Consider the following 21398-nt stretch of genomic DNA (forward strand, 5'->3'; position numbering starts at 1 on the left):
TGCTGCACTATTCTAATTTAAAACCTGCACACTGCTAACAGATTGACCCTCCTAAAATATAACTTTATGCCACAATGCCACTGTTACTGGCATCTCCCCCAAAATTAAATTCTGGATAGATTATATACTATCCCCAATCATCCTCACCCACTTTTTCAATATCCTACTTTTCTCCAACATAAGTCCTCTCTTCTAGCCACACTAGTCCTCCTTACTTCTTTCAAAATACCCACAACACCTCCAAGCCCCTAAGAACTTTCTCCAAACTGAATACCTCTACTCTCCTCTATACGTATTTATATCCCATATATCCTAAAAGCTCTGGCACTGAGAACACTTTCACAACACTAATTGAGTGACTAAAGTCCCACAATTACTCCAAGAAGCTTCCCTGATGACTTCGGCAAACACCTTTCCCTTCTTTAATATCTTTTGCACTTACTCTCTGCGCCATTCAATTAACACCTATTACAGTAACACCTCATTTATCCAGCATCATTGGGAAAAGAAAGTGTTCATCAGAAGCAGATATTCCAGACAACTTAATCATTAATTTAGGAAGCAGCAAAGTTGAGTAGTGTTGACTTTAGTTATAGATAGATGTAGGTTCAAATCTCAGTTCTGCCACTTACTAGCTAAGTGGCTTTGGGGAAGTGTCAACACTGTTTCATCACCTGTAAACAGGGGATATACTAACTTCACAAAATTGTTGTGGATTATTAAAGAAATCACATGAAAAAATCTGGTACAACCTTCTTTAAATAATGGCTACAAATTAACTCCAACTGCTATTGTGCACTAAAACAAAATAAATTCATCAAATATGTATACTTTGAGATTTTTATTACAGGACAGTGAATGTAAATAAACCACCACTTAGAAACTCATTCATTTAACATTCATTCATCCAATATTTATCAATTCAGTAGAGGTACAGGATACAAAATCAATGTATAAAAATAATTTCTATACACTAACGATGAACTGTTAGAGAAACTTTTAAAAGTAATCCCACGTAGGGGTGACTGGCTGGCTCAGGTAGCAGAGAGTGTGACTTTTGATACCAGGGCTGTAAGTTCCAGCCCCACATTGGGTGTAGAAATTACTTAAAATCTTAAAAATAAATAAAAGTAATAATAATAGAATACCATCAAAAAGAATAAAATACATATGAATAAATTTAATCAAGAAGGTGAAAGATCTCTACAATGAAACCTATCATACATCACTCAAAAAACTGGTCACAAATAAATGCAAAGATATTCCATGTCCATGGATTGGATGAATTAATCTTGCTAAACTGTCCAAACTACCCAAAGTGATCTAAGATTTTAAGTAATCCAGGGGTGCCTAGCTGGCTCAGTCAGTTAAGCATCCAACTTCAGCTCAGGTCACGATCTCACGGTCTGTGAGTTCGAGCCCCATGTTGGGCTCTGTGCTGACAGCTCAGAGCCTGGAGCCTGCTTCGGATTCTGTGTCTCCCTCTCTCTCTGCCCCTACCCTGCTCATGCTCTGTCTCTATCAAAAATGAATCAACGTTAAAAAAAATTTAAGATTTTATGCAATCCCTATCAAAATTCAAATGATATTTTTCACAGAAATAGAAAAAAATAATCCTAAAATTTGTATGGAACCACAAAAGACCCTGAATAACCAAGGAATCCTAGGAAAGGAAGCATCATGCTTGCTGATTTCAAATTATATTATAAAACTACAGTAATTAAAACAGTATGTTATGGGAATAAAAACATATATATCAATGGAAGAGACTAGAGACACTAGAAATAAAGTCATGTACATATGGTCAATTAACTTACAACCAAGAAACCAAGATATAGAAGGGAAAAGGATAGTCTCTTCAATAAATGTTGCTGGGAAATCTAGATAGCCACATGTAAAGGAATGAAACTGGACCCTTATCTTACACCATACACACAAAAAAAAAATCAACTCAAAATGCATTAAAGACTTGAATTTAAGACCTGAAATCATAAAACTCCTAAAAGAAAACACAGTGGGTAAGCTCCTTGACAGCGGTCTTGGAAGTAACTTTTTTGGATATGACACTAAAAGCAAAGGCAACAAAAGCAAAAACAAGCAAGTGGGACTACATCAAGCTAAAAAAAACTTCTGCAGAGTAAAGGAAACAATCAACAGAGTGAAAAGGCAACCTACAAAATGGTAGAAAATATTTGCGAGTCATATCCCTGATAAGGGATTAACTACTAAAATATGTAAGAAAATCCTAAAATTCAATAGCAAAAAAACCCCCAAGTAAGCCAATTTAAAAATGGGGTAAGGACTGAAACAGACATTTCTCCCAACAAGATATACAAATTATCAAGGGAGATATGAAAAGGAATCCTAATCCTCAAAGAAATACAAATCAAAACTACAATGAGATATCACCACACACCTGTTAAAATAGTTATCAAAAAGACAAGAGATAAAATGTGTTGGTGAGGATGTACTATTGGTGGAAATATAAATTCATGCAGGTACTAAAAAAAAAAAAAAAACAAAAAAAAACCAGAATGGAGTTTTCAAAAAAATTTAAAAACAGATTGCATTTTGACCCTTTTAATAAATGTATACCCTAAAAAAATTAAAAATAGAACTATCATATGATCCAGCAATCCCACTTCTGAACATATACCTGAAGAAAATAAAAAGAGGATCTTTATTTTTTTTTTTAATCTTTTTAAAAATGTGTGTTTATTTTTGAGAGAGGGAGAAAGCACGCATTAGCATGGGAGGGGGGGGTGCAGAGATTGAGGGAGACAGAGGATCCTCCGCGGGCTCTGTACTGACTGACAGCAGTGAGCCTGATGCAGGCTCAAATTCATGAATGGCAAGATCTTGACCTGAGCCAAAGTCAGACGCTTAATTGACAGAACCACCCAGGCACCCCCCCTTTTTTAAGATTTTACTGTTAAATATTCTCTACACCCAACATGGAGCTCAAATTTATAATCCCAAAATCAAGAATCACATGCTCTATCAACTGAGCCAGTGAGGTGCCCCCAAAACAGGATCTTTAAGAGATCATCTGCACTCCCATATTCATGCAGCACTAACCGCAATCACCAAGATACTGAAACAACCTAAGTGTCTGTCAGTAGATAAATGGATAAAGATCTATATACAATGGAATATTATTCAGCCATGAGAAAGGACATTCCACAGTTTACAACAACATGAACAGACACTGTAGACATCATGCTAAGTGAAGGAGGACAGAGAAAAACAAATGTTGTGTGATCTCACATGTAGAATCAAAACAAAAATAAAAACAAAAACAAACTCATAGGCACAGATAACAGATTGGCAGTTGCCAAAGGTGGAGGTTGGACTAAATGGGTGAAGGTGCTCGAAAGTTACAAATTTCCAATTGTAAGATGAAAATGTTAGGAGGGGTTAAGATGGCAGAGAAGTGGGGGACGTGGGGGACTGGGCTTTCCTCATCCCTCAAACACAGCTATACTGAGGTCAGATCACTTGGAATACCCAGGAAATCGATCTGTGGAATGGAGAAAGGATCTCCACTGTTGGAGGGAGACAGCATGGCAGGTGTACAGTGTGTGGATGTGAGTTGGGGGAAAGGAAAACGGTGGTGCCACAGACAGGAGGGAACTCTTTTCATGGAGAAACAAAAGGGAGAGAAAGACAGAGGTTGAGAAAGTGTGGCATCCAGTTCACACAAGAGGAAATCTCTAGTGACCATGGAATTGGGAACAGGAGGTTGAGTGCCACAGGGGTCTTTGTGTTGCAAAGAGCATTTGGAGCACAAACTCTGAGGTTTTAGAACTGAGCAACTTTCTCTGGAGGGGAGCTGTGGTGCCTGGTCCCTGGGGTACAATCAGAGAGAGGTTTCCCCTTCCTGGAGTACTTTTAGAAAAGGGTATATTGCCTCCCTAATAAAAGACCCTGCAGGCACCAAAGGCCTTTCATCAATAGGGGACAGAGGCACACCCAGAAGGAATTTAACTTTGCCGCCTTTAGCGGTGCTACACTATTGATTCTGCAAACTATACAGGCATGGGACTGTTTTTCAGGTTCAGGGGGCTTCAGACAGCATGGAGAGATTCTACTACAGTGGAGGGGGGCAGATCTATGCAGGGGCAGGTCCTTTAAGACATCAGGTTTTGAATCCCAGCCGCGTGCCAAAGGAAAAAGCAGGAGAGCTGTGGCACTGGGCAAGCTGTCTTTGCCATTCTGTGATGGCTGCTAGAACAGTGAGAGCTGTGAGATCACCTGTCCAGGGATGAGAGATTGGGGTGGCACCATTTTCCCCAAGACAAATACAGTATAACTTCAGAGAGCAACACAATGGCCCCCAATGGAGGTGGGACCTGCATACACCAAACCACACATCCCCCACCTCCCCCATCACCCCACCCTCCCCCACCATGTGCCTGGCAACTGCTTATTTACTGGGACAAGACTTACTCTGAGCCAACACAGCAGGTGTCTCCTCTAGAGGACTAGCACAGCCAGCACCCCCCATGCACCAAGTGTACTGAAAATCGAGTGCTTCAAAATGATACCTGTAGTTCTGGTGAAAATAGGACAAGGGTTAATTCTTTTTTTTTTTCCTATTTTTTCTTTCTTCTAACTTTTTTCTTTTGGAATCAGGCTCATCGTTTCTTGTTTGTTTTTTTCATTTCCTTTTTTCTCTCTCTCTCTTTTTGGATCAGGCCTTTTTATTCTTTTCTTTCTCTTTCTTTTTTCCCCTTTTCTTTGGAAAAACCGTAAGTTCTTGATTCTCTGTTTGGTTTTTCTTATTGTTGTTCCCTTTCCTGTTCTCTTTTTTTGGGTTCTTTCCCCCCTTTTTCCAGGCTTACTTCAAAAAAACGAATCAAAGCACACCTAGTTAAAGGTCCAAACAGTCCCCACTGCAATCAAGGATAAGCTCTGCAGTAGACTGACTGGTGGGAAAGAGCAGTGAAAACACAACAGCAGAGTGCACACAGCATATACCAGAAACATTTCCTGAAGGGCCAGGCCCCAGACAGTGTATGACTCTCAGAAGTACACTCAGGTGCAGGGAACATAACAAGCTTTTAAAACATGTAAAAGACAGAAACTTAACCAAAAGGACCAGACAGAGGAATTCAATCCAAAAGAAAGGTCAAGAAGAAATCACAGCCAGGGACCTACTCAACACAGATATAAGCAAAATATCTGAACAAGAATTTAGAACAACAGTAATATGACTAATAGCTGGGCTTGAAAAAAGCACAGAAGACATCAGACAACCCTTGCTACAGAGATCAAAGACCTAAAAACTAGTCAGGCTGAAATAAAAAAATGCTACAACTGAGAGGCAATACTGACTGGATACAGTCACAACAAGGGTTGAAGAAGCAGAGGAAAGAAAAGTGATACGGAAGATAACATTATGGAAAATAACGAAGCTGAAAAGAAGAGGGGGACGAAATTATTAGATCACAAAGGGGAGACTTAGAGAACTTAGTGATTCCATAAACAAAACAATATCCATATCATAGAAGTCCCAGAAGAAGAGTGGGAAAAAGGGACAGAAAGTTTATTTGAACAAATTATAGCTGACAACTTCCCTAATCTGGGGAAGGAAACAGACATCCAAGTCCCAGAGGCCAGAGAACTCCCCTCAAAATCAACAAAAACAAGTCAGCACCATGACATATCATAATGAAACCTGTAAAATACAAAGAAAGAATTCAGAAAACAGCCAGGGACAAAAGGCCCTTAACCTACAAGAATAGACATATAAGGTTAGCAGTAGACCCGTCCACTGAAACTTGGCAGGCCAGAAGGAAGTGGTAGAAAATATTCAATGTGCTGAATGGGAAAAAATATGCAGTCAAGAATTCTTTATTCAACAAGCCTGTCATTCAGAATAGATGGAGTTTCCCAGACAAACAAAAGCTAAAGGAGTCCATGACCATTAATCCAGCCCTGCAAGAAATTTTAAGGGGGACTCTGTGAGTGGAGAAAAACAAAAAGAAGACCAAAGCAACAAAAACTATAAAGAATTAGAGAACATTACCAGAAACAACAGCTCTACATGTAAGAATGGTAAATTCATCTTTCAACAATATTTCTTTTTTTTTTAAGCCAAGTATTTTTATTTAATACATTCTAATCAAATAGTAACAGCAGTAAATAAACACTTTGAAAAACAGGCAGGTATCCCCCTATCTCTGGAAGAAAATTAAGTCGAAGTATTCTACCTGGTCACACAATTCAAGGACAACTTGGAAATTTCTAAAGCCATTTCCCAAAAGTCAATGGCAACAGGTTGGGATACAGCTACTTCAAAGGATAAAATGCCTGTATCTACATGGTTTTATTAACAGGGATTGAGTTGCATCTGTAGAGCACAACCTTCTTGTCTTTAGCCTTAAAGGAAAAAACAAAGTCTTTTCCATTTGCACCAGTTTGAAATATTTCTGAAATAAGGCTCCCTTAAAATGGATTACTAAGGTACTCATGAGAGAGTTCATATATGTAGTAAAAAGTCAAATTCAGGATTTCGTGGTCACTTTTTTGGCTGATTTGGTTAATTGCATAAAAAGAAGGATAAATACTCACAAGCAGTATCTGTTTAACGAAACACCTAGGTACGTCCAGAATGCAAAAACAGAAAATGTCCTCAAGTAGACTCTGATCACCAGGCATGTGAAATTAAAGCTAAGCCTGCATCAGTTTGTTGCTTCTATTTCTTCAGTGGTCCTGCATGGAGTTCTCTCTCTACTACCAGGGCCTGGGCCTTCCACCTAACAAACAGAAACCTGGGGAAGGCAAGGCATTCTGATAAAATATTCCTCCAGCCTCCACTCACGGCATTTTGCTTTCAACTTAAAAGGATCTGCTGGTCTTGGTCAGCCTTAGGAAGGGAAGCATCACTCAGGTGAAAACATTTGGGGAAACTTTAAATACCTAGCTACCTCCTCACACATTTAAATTAGATGGACTTCAGCTGTTTTTAGAATTCCGAATAGTTATCCAGAGTAGTGACTCAAGTTTTGGTTCTTTTATTTTTTATTTTATTTATTTTTTTACCATAGCTGCATTCGGAGATACTTTATAGGAGGCATGTTTAGAAAAAGAGAAACACTTATACCTGGAATTTATATTCTTCCAAGTAATCTTTTAGTCTTGTTGGTAAAGGCAGTCCCCAGATGATACTGGTGCATCTCCATAACAGAGAGTCTACAGAGATGCTGCAGAGGCAGGGCTGATGTGTAGAGCGGTTTGGTCAGATAAAAGTGAACGGTGTCGTTCGAGGGCGCTTCTGGGCCTGTCCGCTTATCCTTGCACATCTGAACATAGTAGTCGATCAGATTAACCACGGTGTCAAACTGTTTAAACTTGGAGTTGAGACATATGATATACAGTCCAACCTGAATTTCCCATCTTGGTATTCGATTCGCAGATTAGTTGGTCCAGCTGATCTTTTAACAGATATTTTTAGTAGGTGGTCTGAATGAGAGCTATCTCTAATCAAGAAAGTTCTTTCTGGTGCCTTTTTAAATTTCTCCTTGGCTTCATTAACAGTCATACTTCCCCAGTACCAACCTGTTTGACTGAGTTCCTATAGAGCCTTCGCCAGACGCGCCGCCTCCGGGGACGGCTCTTCCGCGGACCCTGAGGTCCCACACTAGCTCTGCGTCCCTTCCACTCCATTCCCGGAGAACTCGAGGCACCGTAGGGTCATGGGAAAGGGGTCAGGGCAGCAAAAACAAGTAGCTGCCCATGCCGGGACCAGAGAGGGGCACGCGTCCTTCTTGGAAGTCAGTGAGAACCCCAAAACGAGTCTCTGGGGGGTATCCGAATTGGTGGAGGGGGAGGGGATGCGGAGCTTCTGGTTTTTCCTCCCCAGATCAAAGGTGGACGGATGGCAAAGTCCCCCGCAGGCGCGGTCATGCACAGTTTGCCTGCTCTGACTGCTGAAGGGGTGCCCTTACCTATGCACTCGGGTGGTGCTGGACAGCCAACCTCCTGTGCCTGCAGTCCCAAGAGCTCTCCTCTTGGCGATTTCCCCCGCAGGGCTAGCGCCACAGGGAGGGAAAAACAGATCCCAAATTTCGATAACCATTTTTCTTTGAAATACTATTCTATTGCATCACTTCTCAAAAGCTTGAAAGGTCAATGGCCACTTTCAGTTGAAGCAGGGGCTCATCTTTCAACAATATTTCTGAATGTAAATGGACCAAATGCTCTAATCAAAAGACACAAGGTATCAGAATGGATTAAAAAACAAAATTCATCATGGATAAAGATGTGGTGTGTACACACACACACACACACACACACACACACACACACGATGGAGCATTACTCAGCAATCAAAAGGAATGACATCTTGCCATTTGCAACTACATGGATGGAACTAGAGAGTATTACGCTATGTGAAATTAGAGAAAGACAAATATCATATGACTTCACTCATATGAGGACTTTAAGACACAGAACAGATGATCATAAGGGAAGGGGAGCAAAAATAACATAAAAACAGGGAAGGGGACAAAACATAAGAGATTCTTAAATATGGAGAACAAACAGAGGGTTACTGGAGGGGTTATGGGAGGGGGTATGGGCTAAATGGGTAAGGGGCATTAAGAAATCTACTCCTGAAATCATTGTTGCACTATATGCTAACTAATTTGGATGTAAACTAAAAAAATAAAATTTAAAAAGAATAAAAAACAAACAAAACCCACAAAATTCATCTATATGCTGCCTACAAGAGCCTCATTTTATATCTAAAGACACCTGCAGATTGAAAATGAGGGGAGGGAGAACGATCTATCATGCTAATGGATGTCAAAAGAAAGCTGAAATAGCCATACTCATATCATACAGACTAGATTTTAAAACAGACTCTAATAAGAGAGGAAGAAGGGCATACATCATAATTAAGGGGTCTATCCATCAAGAAGAGCTAACAATTGTAAATATTTATGCCTCCAAATTGGAAACACCCAAATATATAAAAGAATTAAAAACAAACATAAAGAAACTCACTGAGGGGCAGCTGGGTAGCTCAGTTGGTTAAATGTCCAACTTCAGGTTAGGTCATGATCTCATGGTTTGTGAGCTTGAGCCCCATGTTGGGCTCTGTGCAGACAGCTCAGAGCCTGCAGCCTACTTGAGATTCTCTATCTCCCTATCCCTGCCCTCCCCTGCTCACCCTCTGTCTCTCTCTGTCTCTGTCTCTGTCTCTCTCAAAAATAAACAGAAAGAAAGAAAGAAAGAAAGAAAGAAAGAAAGAAAGAAAGAAAAAAGAAAAGAAAAAAAAGAAAAGAAAAGAAAAGAAAAGAAAAGAAAGAAAGAAAGAAAGCAAGCAAGCAAGCAAGCTAGCTCACTGATAGTAATGCCATAACAGTAGGGGACATTAATACCGCACTTACAACAACAGATCATCTAAGCAGAATTTCCACAAGGAAACAATGGCTTTGAAAGACACACTGAATCAAGTGGACTTAAAAGATACATTCAGAACATTTCATCCTAAAGCAGAATATACATTCTTTTCGAGTGCACATGGAACAGTCTCCAGAACAGATCACATACTGGATGACAAATTAGCCTTCAACAAGTACAAAAAGACAGATCCTACCATGCATATTTTCAGATCACAATGCTATGAAACTTAAAATCAATCACAAGAAAAAATTTGGAAAGCCCTCAAATACATGGAGGTTAAAGAACATCCTACTAAAGAATGAATGGGTTAACCAAGAAATTAAAGAAGAAATTAAAACAAAACAAAACATGGAAGCAAATGAAAATGAAAACACAACAGTCCAAACCCTTTGGGATGCAGCAAAGGCAGTCCTAAGAGGAAAATGCATTGCAATTGAGGCCCATCTCAAGAAGCAAGAAAGGTCCCAAATACTAAACCTAACCTTACACCTAAAGGAACTAGAAAAAGAACAGCAAGTAAAGCTAACACGAGCAGAAGAGAATAAAACAAAGATTAGAGCAGAAATAAATGACATGGAAACAACAACAAAAACAGTAGAACAGATCAATGAAACTAAATGCTGGTTCTTCAAAAGAATAAACAAAATTGATAACCCCCTAGCCAGACTTCTCAAAAAGAAAAGAGAAAGGACCCAAATAGACACTCATGAATGAAGAAGAGAGATATCACAACCAACACCACAGAAATACAATCATAAAACAATACTATGAAAAATTATATGCCAACAAACTGGGAAATCAGGAATAAATGGACAAATTCCTAGAAACTCACACACTACCAAAACTGAAACAGGAAGAAATAGAAATTTTGAACAGACCTATAACCAGCAAAGAAATTGAATCAGTTATCAAAAATCTCCAAACAGATAAGAGTCCTGGACCAGATGGCTTCCCAGAGGCCTTCTACCATTGATTTAAAGAAGAGTTAATACCTATTCTTCTCAAACTGTTGCAAAAATAGAAATGGAAGGAAAGCTTCTAAGCTCATTCTATGAAGTCAGCATCACCTTGATTCCAAAACCAAAGACCCCACTAAAAAGGAGAATTACAGGCCAATATCACTGATGAAACTGGATGCAAAATTTCTCAACAAGATACTAGCAAATTGAATCCCATAATATGTTAAAAGAATTACTCACCAGGACCAAGTGGGATTTATTCCTGGGCTGCAGAGTTGGTTCAATATCCAAAAACCAATCAACGTGATACATCACATTAATAAAAGAAAGGATAAGAACCATATAATCCTCTCAACAGATGCAGAAAAAGCATTTGACAAAGTACGGCATCACATCCTTTCTTGATAAAAACCCTCAAGATAGTGGGAACAGAAAGAACATATATCAACATCATAAAGTCCAGGTATGAAAGACCCATAGCTAATACCATCCTCAATGGGGAAAAATGAGAGCTTTGGCCCTAAGGTCAGGAACACGACAGGGATGTCCACTCTAAACACTGTTGTTCCAAATAGTACTGGAAGTCCTAGCCTCAGCAATCAGAAAACAAAAAGAAATAAAAGACATATAATTTGGCAAGGAAGAAGTCAAACTTTCACTCTTTGCAGATGACACAATACTCGACACGTAAGTCCCAAAAGACTCTACCAAAAATCTGCTAAAACTAATACATGAATTTAGTAAAGTCATAGGATATAAAATCAACATACAGAAATTGGTTGCATTTCTATATACCAATAATTAAGCAGCAGAAAGAGAAATCAAGGAACTGATCCCATTTACAAGTGCACCAAAAACCCTAAGATAACTAGTAATAAACCTAACCAAAGAGGTAAAAGATCTGAAAACTGAAAACTATAGAAAGCTTATAAAAGAAATTGAAGAGGGGCACCTGGATGGCTCAATCGGTTAAGCATCTGACTTCGGCTCAAGTCATGATCTCATGGTTCGTGAGTTTGAGCCCCATCTTGGGCTCTGTGCTGACAGCTCAGAGCCTGGAGCCTGCTTCAGATTCTGTGTCTCCCCCTCTCTCTCTGCCCCTCCCCACTCGCACTGTCTGTCTGTCTCTCTCTCTCTCTCAAAAATAAATAAACATTAAAAAAAATTTTAAGAAACTACAGAAAACACAAAGAAAATGGAGAAACATTCCACGCTCATGAACTAGAAAATTAAACATTGTTAAAATGTCTATACTACCCAAAGTAATCTGTACATTCAATGCAATCCCAATCAAAATAGCACCAGCATTCTTCACAGAGCCAGAATAAACCATCTAAAACTTGTATGGAACCACAAAAGACCTCAAATATCCAAAGTAATGTTGAAAAGAAAACCAAGCTGGAGGCATCACAATTCTGGACTTCAAGCTGTATTACAAAGCTATAATCATCAAAACAGCATGGTACTGGTACAAAAACAGACACATAGATCAATGGAACAGAATACAGAACCCAGAAATGGACCCAGAACCTATATAGCAAACCAATCTTCCACAAAGCAGGAAAGAATATCCAATAGAAAAAAGATGGTCTCTTCAGCAAATGATGCTGGGAGAACTGGACAGCAACATGCAGAAGAATGAAACTGAACACTTTCTTACCACCATACACAGAAATAAATTCAAAATGGATGAAAGACCTAAATGTCAGACAAGAAATCATCTAAATCCCACAGGAGAAAACAGGCAGCAATCTCTTTGACCTCAGCCACAGCAACTTCTTACTAGACGTATCTCCAGAGGCAAGGGAAACAAAAGCAAAAATGAACTACTGGGACCTCATCAAAATAAAAAGCTTCTGCACAGTGAAGGAAACAATCAGTAAAACTAAAAGGCAACTGATGGAATGGGAGAAGATATTTGCAAATGGCATATTAGAAAAAGGGTTGGGATCCAAAATCTATGAAGAATTTCTCAAACTCAACACCCAGAAAATAAATAATCCAGTGAAGAAATGGGCAGAAGACATGAATAGACACTTTTCCAAAGAAGACATCCAAATGGCTAAGAGACACATGAAAAAATGCTCAACACTCATCATCAGAGAAATACAAATCAAAATCACAATGAGATACCACCTTACACCTGTTAAAAGGGCTAAAATGAACAACTCAGGACACAAGAGATGTTGGTAAGGATGCAGAGAATGGAAAACACTTTCGCACTGTTGGTGGGAATGAAGACTGGTACATCCACTTTGGAAAACAGTATGCCGGTCCCTCAAAAAATTAAAAATAGAACTACTCCATGATCCAGAAATTGCACTACTAGGTATTTATCCAAAGGATACAAAGGGCTGATTTAAAGCGGCACATGTTATAGCAGTGCTATCAACAATAGCCAAATTATGGAAAGAGCCCAAATGTCCATCAACAGATCAATGGTTAAAGAAGATGTGGTATATGTATGTATATATATATATATATATATATATATATATATATTCTGTTGTATATATATATGTATATTTGTACATACGTATATATGTACATACGTGTATATGTATATGTATATATATATTGCATTGTGTGTGTGTGTATATATATACACATATATGGAATGTTACTTGGCAATGGAATATTACTTGGCAATCAAAAAGAATGAAATCTTGCTATTTGCACAACATGGATGGAAGTAGAGTGTATTATGCTAAGTGAAGTCAGAGAAAGATAAATACATGATTTCACTCATAGGTGGAATTTAAGAAACACAACAGATGAACATAAGTGAAGGGAAGGGAAAAAAAAAGATAAAAACAAGAGAGGGAGGCAAACCATAAAAGACTATTAAACACAGAGAATAAACTAAGGGTTGCTGGGGGGGAGGCGGGTGGGGCTATGGGCTAAATGGGTGATGGGCATTAAGGAGTGCACTTGTTGAGATGAGCACTGGGTGTTATATGGAAGTTATGAATCACTGGGTTCTACTGATACCAATACTATACTGTATGTTAACTAACTTCATTTAAATTTTAAAAAATGAGTAAGTTATAGAAACTTGATGTACAACACAGTAATTATAGTTAATAATACTGTATTACACACTTGAAAGTTACTAGAGAGAAGATCTTAAATGTTCTCACAAAATGGTAATTATATGAAGTGATACAGGTATTAGCTAGCACTATGGTGGTAATCATTTTGCAATATATGAGTATATAAAATCAGCATGTTGTACACTTTAAACTTTCATAATATTATATGTCAATTATATCTCCATAAAGCTGAGGAGAAAAACTATACTAATTATGCTGGGATAACAAGACATGTAAAAATAAACAGAGGGGCATCTAGGTGGCTCAGTCAGTTAAGCATCCGACTCCTGATTTCTGCTCAGGTCATGGTCCCAGGGTTTCATGAGTTCTAGTCCTATGTCACGCTCTGTGTGCCAAGTGTGAAGAGCCTGCTTGGGATTCTCTGTCTCCCTCTCTCTCTGGCCCTTCCCCACTCATGCTCTATCTCTCTCAAAATAAATAAACTTTAAAAATAATAAATAAATACATAGTAAATGAGATAAACATAGTCTCTGCATTCTTGGAGTTTGGAGTCTACTAATTATTAATTAATTTCACTCTGTCTTATAGGAGAGAGACTTAGGCAAGAATCAGATCATTCATGGTCCTACAGGCCACAATAAAAAGTTTGAGTTTAATCTAAATGTAATGAGGAGTGTGACATGACAAGATAGATGATTTAAATGCACCAAGTATATCAGGAATCACAGACTTTTTTTTATTATTTTGTAGAGTTAACATTGATTAATTAGACTTAGAGCTTCCATCCCAAAACAAAAGCAGCAGCAACAATGATACACAGCAATGATTTTCAAAGTTTTGTCAAAAGGAATAGCACTTTTCTTTTTTAATAAAACATTTCTTGGGACACCTGGGTGGCTCAGTCAGTTAAACGTCCGACTCTTCATTTCAGGAGTTCATGATCTCACAGTTCATGAGCTTGAGCCCCATGTCAGGCTCTGTGCTGACAGCAGGGACCTGCTTGGGATTCTCTCTCTCACTTTCTCTGCACATTTGCACATGTGCCCTCTCTCTCCCTCTCATTCTCTCAAAATAAACATTAAAAAACCATTTCTTATGCCACATTAAATAGAAACATTAGTAATGGAGCCACTTTAAGATGGCCTGATTTCATACTGTCACCTCCTTCAGTTCTTTCAGGAAAAGAGTATGGAAACACAGCTACAGAATTAAGAACATTGGCCTAGAAATCAGAAGATTTGTCCTAGTCCTGACAATGACTTCACAGCAAAGTAACTTTGTGCAAGTCGTTTGAAGTCTTCAGTCTCAACTTCTCCTTTATTAAAATAGAGATAAATCTGACATGCTTACCACACACAATAGTAGTGTGGATCAAAAGTGACAGTGTTGGGGGCATCTAGGTGGCTCAGTCAGTTGAGTGTCAGATTTCAGCTCAGGTCATGATCTCATCTCAGGTCATGATCTCACGGTTCGTAAGTTCAAGTCCTGAATTGGGCTTGTTGCTGTCAATGCAGAGCCTGCTTCAGATCCTCTGTTCCCCTCTCTTTCTGCCCCTCCCCTGCTCACATGTACCTGCTCTCTCTCTCCCTCTCTCTCAAAAATAAATAAAAGATTAGAAAAAAAGAAAAAAAGTGATAATGTTGAAGGGGGAGGGTTGTCACCAACCAATCAACTGGAAACTACATATTTTATTGCTTATGAAATAAATTCTTTTTGCTTGACTGATGTCCAAATCATATTGAACAATTAAGGCCCCCAAGCATGAATTAAGTTTTGCAAAAGGTCAAGGCAATTTATAAACTGGTAGATGTGGGGGTACCTGGCTGGCTCAGTTGGCAGAATATGCAACTCTTGATCTTGGGGTTGTGAGTTTGAACCCCACATTGGGTATAGAGATCACTTAATAAAATCTGAAAGAAAGAAAGAAAGAAAGAAAGAAAGAAAGAAAGAAAGAAAGAAAGAAAGAAAGAAAGAAAAGAAAGAAAGGAAATTGGTGGGTGTGGCATTAAACAGACACCATACATTTACTGAATCCTATGAGGTCCCATGCAATGTTATAACCAATTGCAAAGAATAACCAAATTTGGTTTTTAATGGAAAATGTTATTTATCTTTTAATTACTTAGTGAGTTACAAAAAGTCAATGAGTTAATAAAAGAGTAAATAATATACTCTCTTAGATTTCTCAATGCTTTCAACACATTAAACTTATTTACTTCCTATAAATCACTGAGTTAGGTTGTATTTGTCCTTAAATATTTCATCTGAACTATCCTAGCTTCAGATACGTTAGATTCTCTCTTTTTAAGAGGAGAAAGTAGGTGATGGGCATTGAGGAGGGCACCTGTTGGGATGACCACTGGGTGTTGTATGGAAACCAATCTGACAATAAATAATTCTTTAAAAAAAAAGGAAAAAAGAAATACCTCAAAGATAGAAATTCTCAAGCAGTTAGACAATGCAAAATAACAAATCTCCAATGCAGTAGTTATAGAGACTGTGTGTGTGTGTATATATGCATATAAACGTATATATATATGTGTGTGTGTATATATATATATATACACATATATATACACATATATATACACATATATATACACATATATATATATACATATATATACATATATATATACACATATATATATATATACATATATATATATGGCAAGTTGGATAGACCTATGGGGCTGGAGTTGTAGAAATGGGGCATGAAAGTAGATAAGAACAAATGAATGAGTGAATGAATGTGAATTAAATAGCAGAAAGGCCTGAGATGGACCAAAGATGATACTGTGCCACGAACTGAGGAATATTATTAACTTGGACCTCTATAATTATGGCCAAAATTAATAAATGCACAGTTACAGAGATAAATGCACCAAATCTTATAATTTAAAATATCAAATTCTAAATGAATGATTGGCTCAATATTATCAATCTTTCTTTTTAAAAGATTTTTTAAAAAGGGTAATAGTTTTAGAAAATATAGGTACATAAAATAAATGTTGATAGTCATGAGAGAGACACCAAAAAAAAGAAAAAAAAGAAAAAAAGACTGGCTTTTTCCATGGGTTGGTTGTTTTTTAGTTGAGTGAGATGTTGTATTTCTGTTCTGTCACATGAAAAGGCATCAAAATTAACTTGGCATCACCAAACTATACAACTACCAAGTACACACTTTTCAGTGTATTTGAAAACAAATGCCTTACTCTCACTATTGAAAAACAGCCACAGAGGGGCGCCTGGGTGGCTCAGTCGGTTAAGCGGCCGACTTTGGCTCAGGTCATGATCTCGCGGTCCATGAGTTCGAGACCCACGTCAGGCTCTATGCTGACCGCTCAGAGCCTGGAGCCTGTTTTGGATTCTGTGTCTCCCTCTCTCTCTGACCCTCCCCCGTTCACGCTCGCCCTCTGTCTCAAAAATAAATAAACGTTAAAAAAAAAATTAAAAAAAAAAAAAAAAGAAAAACAGCCACAGAATAATTGTATATTTTTGAAAGAGAGAGAGAGAGAGAGAGCACACCCGTGCATGGGGGAGTTGCAGAGGGGGAGGGAGAGAGAAAATCTCAAACAGGCTCCACACTCAGTGCAGAGCCCAACTCAGGCTGGATCTCACAATAGTAAGATCATGACCTGAGCTTAAATCAAGAGTTGGTTATTTAAATGACTGAGCCACCCAGGCACCCCCAAATAATTGTATTTTTAAAAGACATTTTACAGAGGTTTCTGGGTGGCTTAGTGGGTTAAGCAACCAACTCTTGCTTTTGGCTCGGGTCTTGATCTCAGGGGTTTGTGGGATCAAGCCTTCCCACCCTGCACTGACAGCTAGGAGCCTTCTGAAGATTCTCTCTCTCCCTCTCTGCCCCTCTCCCATATATGCGTGCATTCTCTCTCTCTCAAAATAAATAAACTTAAAAAAAAAACGACATTTCACATAGTCAAAAACATGTAATTCTGAAAGTGCGCAAGCTTATTTGAATTTTATCTCTATTGAAACGTGTACTTCTCATTCAGAGTGACAAACTGAAATACACTTATTCCGTGCTACCATAATTCTCATTTATATCTTATCTTTTAACTTTCTATCATTGACTAGATTTTTTAAAGAAAAACAATCTTCTGATAGTAAAGAAAAAAAAAACTAGATTTTTTATAGCTCAGGCCAAAACTAGTAGAAACTCAGGTTACTCTTAAGCAATAAAATTTCAGTAGTTTCACTTTGGATGACAAACTAAAATAGTGAACATTTTACATCATGTTATTCTTCACTGAAAATGTATTTAATAAACAAAAATGAAATCGCTTCTAAATAGTATTTTTGCATGTGGTAAAAAAAATACATAACATAAAATTTACATCTTAACCATCTTTAAGTGTACAGTAAGTAGTATTGAGTATATTCACATGGTTGTGAAACATCTCCAGAATTTTTTCATCTAGTAACACTGAAATTTTATATCCATTAAAAAACAAATGTTTGATGGAAAAAGTGTTCACATATATTCTATAAATACTGAAATGTATGACCTTAAGTTTCTAACTGCTTAATCCTCAGATTCTTTGTGGATAAAACAGTGTAACATCTACCTCATTCGGACTGCAAGATGATGATGAAGTCATTACTTTAATATCTTATTTTCCTTACGTCATTCAAGTATCTTAATAGTTTATTAAGAAATTATACATTAACCCTTTAACTTTTTTAGATGACCAGATTTTAAAAGTAATGATTGATATTTTCATAGAGTATAATTATTGCCTTAAAGAAGTAATCACAACAGTCCAGGTGATTGCAAAGCCAAATGAATCTTTGGCAATATCCTATGGAAAAGTATCTTTACTTATGCCAAGCAAGGGTGAAAGATTTCCTGGCTGCCTTAATAAGCTTCAGGCAGTAATGCTTATCCATTTCAAGTGTTCCAGTAACCATTCCAGTAAAGAACTTTAAAAAATAGAGTCATCTACCTTATCCAAACACCGTTCAGTTAATGTGATTTTTTTCCATTTCCAGGTTTCAACACATCTATAGAAGAAACCATCATCCAAGTTAGAACATATCCTTTCCCCTTCCTTTAGAAACAATGAACCAGTTATTTGTAGATTACTTGGGAGGGATAATATCCACGACTTTGCTTCTCTCCTCCCTGTTGGTTCTATGTAACTTGGGAAGATGATAAGATAAAACCCAAAACAGAATTTTCTTATATTACATTAATTTAAATAGAAAAATAAGAAGTTCTATCTTCAAGGATTTAAAACTGGTTCCAAAAGATCGTCTTTGAGGGGTGCTGGGTGAGCATCGGATTCTTGATTTCTACCCTCCTCCCCACAAGTAAATAAACTTAAAAAAATGGTCTTTGATTTGATCTTATGTCAAATCAAGATTATCTCTGATATCATTCACTTATGTGAATTAGAAAGTCTTAATAGTAATCCTTACAAAGCTACATCAAAAGTAGAAAAACATAATCAGAAGCATAATATAAAATTATTTTAAACAAGAACATCCAAAAATCAATGATATATGATGTTAAACCATTTGGCTCTTCAATTTTTTCTTAATTCTTTTTTCTCAGTTTGTAAATATGAAAACATAGTTCTCTTTTTTCAAAATAAAGTGGTAATCCATGACCCATAGGATAGATAAATAATATATAAACATGTATTAAAAATTACTGGCCTTTATGGAACAAAGTTATAATTTATATTCTGGAATTCAACACATGCAATAAATACTGATGCCAATGTACTCTGTAAGTTTACTCTTAGTATCTTGTAAATAATGTGCTTAATTTTTAATTTAATTTTTAAATAAAATACTTTTACTTTTACATGTTCAACTTCCTATCAAAACTCTACCAAGATTAAATGCAATCTCTCAAACTTAATTTTTTGAACTAATCTCTACATCACAATCTACCAAAAGAAATGACAACTTGCTGTTTTTCCTGTTTTGTTGCTTTTTATAAGAACTTCCCTTTTTACAGGTACAATAAATTACATATGCAAATAAATAAAAGCAAAACAAGCAATCTGAACACTGTCAAACCACAAAGCTGCTTTTGGCATAAAGCTCTGCAGCCTGGTTACTTTGAAAGATTCACATATAAGAAACCCTGACTACAGGTAAAATTGAGTTTTATGCAGATACACCTATCACTAAAATAGAATATCTTATGCCCTTTGTAGTTAAAAAAAAAAAAAAAAAAAAAGCACTCCCTCCAGTCAGCTATTTTAGCAGCCTAGTACATTGCTATAAGTTATCTCTTGTCATTTTAGACAATTAGGAAACAGCACATTCAAAAAGCATTCAACTTCTACCTTTAAAAAAGTTAAATGAATAATTCTCTCATAACTGGAAGAAAAGAGGTCTTAGAAAGTAATTCTAAATTATAAGACCCTCCAATTTGGATCAAAATATTTAAATTTCTAAAATATTCTAATAAACTTGTTAAAATTGTAGCCTTCTTTGTCAAGCAAAATAAATACATCTAGAATCTCCCAATAATAGACAAAGGTCTTCCTGAGTTCATTTTAATGTCAAACAACAAGATAAAAATACTATCAATCAGCAAGATAAAATACTATCAGTCACCAACACAATATATATATATATATACACACACACACACACACACACATATATGTGTATATATGTATGTGTGTGTATGTATATATATATCTAAACACCCCAACAATCTCAGTATTCCATTGAATGAAAAATGTAACTTGGAAGTCAGCCAGAGGAGAACTAGTCATATAGTAGTAGACATAGAGGGAATAGAGAGGGCTCCCATGACTTTCAGACATCAGAAAAATGAGTCTCCTTTGCTCATAATAAATTATGATTATAGGGATCCCCATCAATACATCAACAGCTGGAAGAGAAGGTCAGAAACCCCCAATTCAGCCACACAAGTAGTAATTCATTAGACTTAAAATTGAAATATTCTCACTGATAAGCTATATATTTCACATAATATCAGTTTATTAGAATTTACCTAAAGTAGACTATTTTATTTAAAATCAAACAAGTTCAAGAATTGTCCTTTATAGTGTCTTCCAACTTTGCTAATGGATCTTATTTGTTAAGAAATCTAAGTAATTATTAACCCTAGATTTTTACTGATTCCTTTCCTCTTTCTATATAACTCATTCTGATCTGCCCAAATGTCACAATTTTAGGCAGCATTTGCCAGTAGCAATATAGCTTAGGAAACTGAAAGATCTCCCAAAGCATGTGACAGTGGCTATATTTTGTCAGAATAGGGCCTGAGCTGAAATCAAGTCAGACGCTCAACTGACTGAGCCACCCAGGGCCCCAAGAATGATATTTTCTGATTAGAATTGATAATTTAGACTATTTTATTTGGGCTAAAGCTACTTAAATGAGTTGGTAGATAACACGGAGAAGCAAAATCCTGTTACTTTGTACCTGTACCTGTTACTTTGCCTTTATAATTTCTTCAACACATAGGTAAAAAGATCATTGTTTAATTTATGTATTACTTCCACAATAACCGTAAGCAAGAAAAAAAATGTAATAAAATAGACAACATAGCAAAGTATCTCAAAGCCATCTTTAATAATTTAAAGGCCTGGTAAACCTAAAATAAGATATTTTTCACCTTGGTTTTTGTTTAGTTCAATGCAAGCATCTCCCTCCCTCAACTGTATTTTAAATGACAGCAGGCTACTACTACACAACATAAGTAACTTACATATTTCAAAGTTCCTAGCCTTGGCAAGAGGAGAAGCAAAACAGATAATAAGAAGTATATCCATAGTATAAATTCTTACTATGCACCATATAAGCAACCAACCAGCAAAGGTAAATGGACTTACTACATACAGAGCCTCATGAATTTAAGTAGATTTTTCTATATTTAATAAGCACTTATAAAGAAAACATTCAAAGATGGTAGGCTATACAATCTTTAAGCCAGGATCATCATTGCCTCTCCAAT

At 36.9% G+C, this 21398-nt stretch overlaps 1 protein-coding gene and 1 pseudogene across 6 annotated transcripts in view; both read right to left on the reverse strand.

The window, feature by feature from the left end:
• The window catches only part of SSBP2 (single stranded DNA binding protein 2), a 309255-nt gene that overhangs the window by 271929 nt on the left and 15928 nt on the right, over window positions 1–21398 (reverse strand). The gene's annotated exons all lie outside the window — the stretch shown is intronic.
• Window positions 7018–9219, reverse strand: LOC106967951 (suppressor of cytokine signaling 2-like; annotated as a pseudogene).

Source organism: Acinonyx jubatus, chromosome A1 (genome assembly GCF_027475565.1).
Source record: "Acinonyx jubatus isolate Ajub_Pintada_27869175 chromosome A1, VMU_Ajub_asm_v1.0, whole genome shotgun sequence".
Lineage (NCBI taxonomy): Eukaryota > Metazoa > Chordata > Mammalia > Carnivora > Felidae > Acinonyx > Acinonyx jubatus.